Raw genomic sequence first — 7862 nt, 5'->3', positions numbered from 1 at the left:
GACGACGGCGACAGATTCCCCTCTCCGGAGCCCCGAACGGACTCCAGATCAGCCCTCCCGAGAGAGTTTAGGGCTTGGCGGCGGCTCTGTATCGTAAAACACGATGAATCTTTCTCTCTGATTTTTTTCCCGAACACGAATATATGGAGTTGGAGTTGAGGTCGGTGGAGCTCCAGGGGGCCCATGAAGCAGGGGGCGCGCCCAGGGGGGCAGGCGCGCCCTCCACCCTCGTGGAAAGGGTGTGGGCCCCCTGGACTTGATTCTTTCGCCAGTATTTTTCATTATTTCCAAAAATAATCTCCGTGAAGTTTCAGGTCATTCCGAGAAATTTTGTTTCTGCACATAAATAACACCATGGCAATTCTGCTGAAAACAGCGTCAGTCCGGGTTAGTTCCATTCAAATCATGCAAGTTAGAGTCCAAAACAAGGGCAAAAGTGTTTGGAAAATTAGATACGACGGAGACGTATCAGCATGCTCGGCTAGAAGCAAGCTGGCTTAAAACTCATCGTTTGGAAAGGAGGGTGATGCGTTTAACTGAGAAAAAGAAGCAATTGAAGATGAAGTTGAAGAGGAACAATGAGTTGTTGGATACTAGTGGATTTCTCATAGTTCTAGTTGTAGTTGTTTTGGCCACTTTAGTTTCTGTGTGGTCTAAGAATTCATATTGATGTAGTTGTTTTGGCCACTTTAGTTTCTGTTGTGGATTGTGGTATGAAATGAAGTTTTCATATTTCAATGTGGCAGCAGATGAACTGAGTTGTGTTGGGTGTGAACTAGTAGTAGTTGTTGTGTCCTGGTGACAAAATGAGAATAAAACTGTTGTTGTGGCATGACCAAATGACAACAATATGTGGAGAAAATGACCAAATGAGGAACATATGGTTTCACATGCCAAAATGATCATAAATATGTGGTTTGACAGGCCAAATTGATCATTCACTACACCAACATACATAATGGGGCAACATACATGCCAAATCGATCATTCAGAACAACATTTGCACAACATATATATTGTAGTGTGAACAAGCACACAACATCAAGCACAAATAACATGTTTTTCACACCAAACTTGCATATAGTGCACACCAGCACTAATAACTAGCGGTTCACACTAACTTCACATAGTTAAGAACACAATAAACTACCAGTTTGAGAACTACATAGAACACAATAAACACCAGCACTAATAACAGCAGTTTCACTGCAACTTGGCCGTCTTGCTCCTGGTGTTGCAAGCTGGGTTTGTAGATAGCCTAGAACTGCTCCTCCTATTGTTGACAGTTTTCTTCAGTTCCTTCTGAGGAGGAACTATTTTGCTGAGCTGGTTGATACCTGTAACAGAGCCAATTGTGGTCTATTTAGCAAATGAAAGCTTCTTCTTCTTTGCTGGTGATGCTCCTCTCATAGTTGGTTTCTTATAATTTTTTCTTTGGCTGTCAAGGTAAAGAAAATGATAGTTAGCAAGCAGAAATAACATGCTCTTCAGAATTTAGCATTACATGTTATACCTGACTGCACTAGCCACTGTAGTTGCATCAATTGTTGGTTCTGGTACAAGATCAGTTGCATCAGCTCCTGGTTCTGCTACGGGATCAGTTGTTCTTGGCTTTAAAAATAAGACAAATGAGAAGTTAGCAAGCAAAAATTACATGTTCTTCGGAATTTAGTAATAAATATTATACCTGACTGCTACTGAAGGTTCATTTGCAATTGTATCTTGTGCTCCTGGATCTGCAACATGATATGTATCTTCATTTGCAATTGCATCTTGTGCTCCTGTATTTGCAACATGATCTGAATCTTCATTTGCAACTGCATCTTCAGTTTCAATATGTTCTTCAGATGCATTGTCTGCACCGCAATGTTCATCTTCCCAAAAGCAGGGTCTATTGATTCTTTGCAGTTTTTGCCACGGTGACCAAGTCTGCCACATCTGTCACATTTATGTTTCCTCCCCCCAAGTCCTTTTCCATCAGACTTTGCTCTAATTCGTGTCTTCCTCGGTCTTCCAGATGCCCTGTTTTGCAGTGGTGCACATATTTTGAAACCTGGGTCAATCACATCCCATTGTTGCTTTCCCTCCATTGCAGGAAAATTGTCAGCATAGGTTGCATTGAATCTTTTAACTGAGAAATAATCATGCACATACTGATCTATTCCACTAATTGGACCTTTGATTGAAGTAATTGAAAATAAAGCATGGATGCATGGATGTCCAGTTAGTTGCCACTTTTTTGCAACTACAAGTTCTAGTTTCCAAATCAACAAGATATCTTCACTCTCTCTTTTCCTTGTCAATTGTTGTCACCTCTGCTTCATATGTGCTTCTCATCACCATAGTCATGTCTAGGTCTTTAGATTTTGCATGTAACAGCTTCATGACTTTGGGAATTATAATGTGGCCACTGAAAGTGGCAGCTGCAATTTGTTGTCTTAGGGAAAACTTCTCCATAAGATACTGCCTTATCTTGTCAAGCAAATCCACAATGTGCAAACCTTTCCATTTTTTAATCTTGGAACTGAAAGTCTCGGCTAGATTATTATTAACATAATCTAGTTTGCAAGTCTCATTGAATAGTGCCCTGGCCCACAACTTACTGTGATGTTCCTCTAGGTATTCTTTGACACCTTCCTTACTATACAACTGCCTCAAATGGTAGTTGTGCTTCTTCAAGCTATATGTCAAAGAACAAGGACACATATTTTCATCCAAGAATTTTCCTCTATACTTTTTTGGAAAAATTGCTGCCAAGTGCCTCATGCATTCTCTATGCTCTACTCGTGGAAATACAACCTCAACTGCAGTCTCAAGATCTTTACAGGCATTTGTGTGAATTACCATACCTGGTGGGTGGCCTATAAGTTCTTTTAGGTTGTGGAAAAACCAACTCCAACTTTCTATGTTCTCAGCCTCTAACACACCATATGCAACTGGATATATCCAGTTGCATGCATCTACTGCACAGGCACTGACTAGTTGTCCTCTAAACCTCCCATCAAATGTTGTGGCATCTACTGTTAAGTATGGCCTACATCCATCCAAAAAAACCTTCCAACAAGCTTTGAATGAGGCAAAAACTCTCCTAAAGCACTCTTTATCTCTGCTTTGTCCATTTATTTTAAATTACACTGTGTGCTTATCAATGTTCACAACACTACCAGGAGATGCCTTCTCCACTTCAGCCTTGGAAGTGTACAATGACTCGAAAGAGTCAGACCACTTACCATATATGTTGTCTAGGGCCATCTGCTTTCCATAGAACACCCTCATATATGGTAGGAACAGGCCATACTTTTTCTTCAGATCTTTTTTGAGCTGTGTAGGACCAATATTTGAATTTTCTTGTACCCAGTTCTTAACAGCATCTGCAAACCTGCTCTTAGCAGACCTCAAGCTCTGCCTCCTGTTCACACTTGGACAAGTGTGAGCACTTTTATTAACTTTCACATGCATACCAATAAAATGACACATAAGACAGACATAAAAGGGTAAAACATATAAGGAAATCAGACTTATATGCTACAGTAACTGTTAGTATCTCCAATTTATGCCTGAAATAATGAGCTATGTCTCATTAGAGAGGCATGCATCCTCCACTTACATCTCTTATAAGCACAATGAACTCTCGGTCTAGTTGGATCACTCTTGTCAACTTTGTACTCACTTTGAGTTTAATTTACAAAAGTTGCAAGTGCATTTATACAATCTAAATCACTGGAAAATATAGTTCCTTCTTTCAGAGAACGATCATCTCTATTATATTGCACATCTGGCCTATCATCATCTGATGATTCTGTCGGCGTTCTGGGAACGGGGGTCCCCAGACTTGCCTGCCTGCGGCCCACGGCGTGGCTCCACTCACGGTCCAGTACGGCCCACCTTCACCTGCAAACACCCAAGACCCTCGCGAGGCGGACGACACAAGACCTCCTCAGGAGTGGGCTCATCTGGCTGGCTGGCGAGAGGCGGAGAGACCAAGGCAAGGCGAACCTCGCGAGGTTCCAATGACGTAAGCCATGACGATCAAGACCAGGAGGATGCCAGCGCGCACAGTGTCCTCGCTTCCTCTTTGGTGCTAAGGAGGCAAGCACATGCAACGAGTACCAAGGCCTCAGGCAAAGGTTTCCTTATCGGTGCAACGAGACCAAGACCAGCAGGACGGCAGGACGGAGGTCACCGTGGAGCCCAAGACGGCGTCACCACCAGAGCCTTGGCAGGCGAAGACCACCTTTAGTCAGGATAGCTTGTACTAGCTGCCCCCCTTCAAATTGGCCGTTGTGGGATCCCTTCCCGCTCAATATTTGGGAAGAGAACCAGGGCCTCTATAAATAGGACTAGCCACCACAGTAGGAGGCAACTCATCTCGGACGGATTCAGATCCATCCTCACCCACACAAGTTCACCAGGCACAAGAACACCTCTCCTTAGGAGGCTGTTCTTCCCTTGTACTGTTCATCCTCAACCCAAGAGGCAATCCACCGCACCACACTGGAGTAGGGTATTACACCACAACAGTGGCCCGAACCAGTATAAATCTTGTGTCTCTTGTATTGCGAGTTCGTCGAGCTAGGCTTTGAGACCGCGGCGAGGTTGAGGGCGTGATTAGGTAGGGAGAGATCTTCGTGCGCATCCCAGTGTTCGAACCTCAAGGGTTTTGCCGGAACCCGAAATCCGACATTTGGCGCGCCAGGTAGGGGTGCGCCCGAGCTTTCCTTCCACCACTTGATCCACCGTCACTCCGCGGCTCCAATGTCCGGTGACCCGAGGACCAACGCCGACCGCTGGGTAGCTTGCCCAAGAAGACCTCAACCCCACGCCCCAGGCATCGCGCGCACCGCCAAACACCACGGGGTGCGGGCGACGCGGTCACGCACTGTCCGCCCTTACTCCACGACAAGCGCGAGCAGCCGCAAGGGCCTCAAGCCACATCGCGGCCACGATGCCGCACACCGACGGGAACAAGCAAACATGAGGGCCGCGCGCACGGTGGCTCGGGAGCTGCTGCGATGCCGGTTGATGGAGAGCGGCCGGGATGCATTGCTGGAGCGCGTACCACCTGGACGCCGCGGCCTCGGGAGCGCCACCCTTCTGCTCCCTACTTGCACCTCAGGCAGCGGCCGGATCGCATGGCAGGCCTCGCCGCGCCCGCGTGCCCCCAGGCGCACCCTTGGGCTTCATCGACACCGGCGTAACCAACGGCACACACAATCGCACCCGCGCCACCCCCAATGAGCGCGGGTACGAGCACTGCCACCTACGGCCACAGCGGGATGCCACCCTACCATCCCTAGGGCGGCGGGGCCGGGCAACGTGGAGCGTGGAGCGTGGGGAACTACGGCGAGGTCTTCGAGGCAACGGCTTCGGAGGCCTACGTGCCCTGCATGGTGGACCAGGAGTACACGCTGGAAGACGACCCCAACTCGTTCCTCGAGCCGGGCTGGGAGCAGGTGGCGCTAGAAGCTGAGACCTTCCAGGAGCCTACCGGGAGCCTCACCAACCACGCCGGCGACAACAGCTACCGGGTACCACTAGTCTCTCAGGAGCAAGCTTATGCTAACCATGGGTCGTAGGAGGATCATGTCACAGCGGCGGATGGCGGCCCCAGCTCGACAGCCTCCCTTCCGCCAGGAGGAGCGCAATGGGGGCTGCAGGAGAGGGGCCGGGAGCAAGGCACCTCCCCGCGCCGCATGGAGCAAGGCGTCCCCCGGAGGTAGGCCCTCTGTCGGGGAGGCGCTGGAGAGCCTTCCCCCCGGCAGAGGACCCGTGGTCGCCGAGGGCGCCGCTGGCGTCCCCTTTGCCCCTTGGTGACATCCTGGTTTCCAGACGCCCCCAATGGTGGTCGAGGGCGCGCAAGGCGGGGCCCTCGTCTGGCGATATGAAGTAAGGCTCGCGCCTATGAAGGTCTCCGCTCGTGACACTCTCACATAATAATGAGTGGGGTTGTACACGCCCCGGAGTCTCAGGAGCGCCGCCCTCGGGCCTCGGGGGCTCCCTCCCACGTCCTAGTGGCAGCACTTAGCTCCGCGTTGGTGAGAAGACAAGAACACTAGACTAGGTGCCGGACGCGACCATTTGCTTTTAACCTCTTTTCTGTAGCCCTGCTTTCTAGCTTTGGATTTAAGTTGAAGTTGAATTTTCATTGATATGCGCGGGGGGTGCCTTTTCTCGTTCGTGCGATTTCTTGCAATTTGGTTCCTGCCTCAATTCAGAGCTTGCGCCTACTGCCTCCCCCCTCGCGAGCGGGGGCTGGGCATAGCACGCGAGCGCTGCCCGCATGCCCTGCCATGACTGGCGCTTGCTTCTCATGAGGCCCCCTCGGGCGGATCGACAAGCTCCTCACAGACCTCACGGGCCAGCTCGGGGCCTGCTCAGGATAAGGTAAATTACAACAGCAAACTCGCCGCAGGGTTCACGGGTTCATGAAGACATATATTCAGCTTGGCCTAAGAAATAGAGACAACAATTTGTTTACACGAGGGGCTTCCCCTCCCAAAATGCTCTTACAACCTCCAGGGCCGTGCCCAAGTTTTAGCATGCAGGATAAACAATAGGGAAGCACGGGTTCAATCGGACATGTCGCTCACGGCGTCCCCCGGGTCGCCTTCAAACGCGTCGCTGGCGTCGCTGTTGCCGTCGCTGGCATTCCCATCACCGTCACCAGCGCCGCCCTCGCCGTCGTCGACCACGTCGCCTTCGTCCGCCGCGACCACCACAGCATCGTCATCGGAAGTGAAGGCCCTGACCAGCGCGTCCACATTGTCTTCCACCCATCGCGCTAGGTCACCCCGGATGGCCTCGGGTACGGGAGCGATGGCGGCATCAAAATCAAAGTTGGGATCGGTGTTTTGGAGATGGCTGAAGACGCGGGAGAACGCACGCCCAAGCAGGCCGCGGCTCCTCTCTTCAACAAGTTGGCGAGCTCTCTCGAAACGATTCTCCAGGCGCGTCACCACGTCGGTAAAGAAGCAGAGGTGGCTGGCGTAGTCGTTCGTGTGGGGATGAGGGGCATTCTCATCACAGATGTGGCCCAACGCCGCGTTGGCCCTGTTCCTGAGGCCCTCGAGCATGGGGGCATGCACGCGCTCCAGCGTTCGCCGTTGAAGCACCTCCTCCCTGTTCTGCTGCGCGATGGACTCGGCGTTGGCGACCCGCTGCTGGAGAGAAAGCAGCTCGGCGCGGGCAGAGGCCAGCTCAGCCTGCGCCGAGGCCAGGGCGGCTGCGGTGGCCTCCTCATGCCGTTCCGCCTCAGTCAGCCTAGACTTGAGGGCAGCAATCCTGCCCGCGGCCTCGGCTGCTACGAGCTTCAGCTTCAGGTTGTACCTGCCCGCAAGATCCGCGCGAGCCTCGGCCACGCGGCGGTCGGCATCCTCCGCTAGGGCAACTTGGTGCTCCCTCGTCTCCAACCGCTCAAGCTCGAGGCTACGCTCCATGGCTTCTAGCGCCAGCGCCTCCTCGCGCTTCAGGATCTCTTCCTCCTCAGCAGGCGTCCCTCTCATCGACGCAAGGGCGGCTTGGTGTGCCTCCACCTGCTGCTCCAAGGAGGCGCTCCAGGCCTGGAGCTCCCACGCGCGTTTCTTTGCGATCTCGCGGCGGCGATCGGCTTCCCGGGCTTCCTCCAAGGCTTGGAAGCAGGCCTCGCGCAAGGTTGCGAGAGATGCCTCGGCCTTCGCATTGTCAAGCTCGCGCTGGTGGCGCCCGAGGTTGATGGCCACCTTCAACTTGTGCCGCTCCTCCATCAGCCGAAGACCCTCGGGCTCAAGGCGCGCGTCTACGTCCGCAAGTTCCCCGCCAAGCCGGTTCATCGCGCCCATCGCCTCTTGGAAAAGCTCGTGGCGGACGACGCTTCATTCGTGCGC

Source organism: Triticum aestivum, chromosome 7D (assembly GCF_018294505.1).
Source record: "Triticum aestivum cultivar Chinese Spring chromosome 7D, IWGSC CS RefSeq v2.1, whole genome shotgun sequence".
In the NCBI taxonomy this organism is placed as follows: domain Eukaryota; kingdom Viridiplantae; phylum Streptophyta; class Magnoliopsida; order Poales; family Poaceae; genus Triticum; species Triticum aestivum.
The sequence above is the reverse complement of the archived record's forward strand: the minus strand, read 5'-3'. Positions refer to the sequence as shown.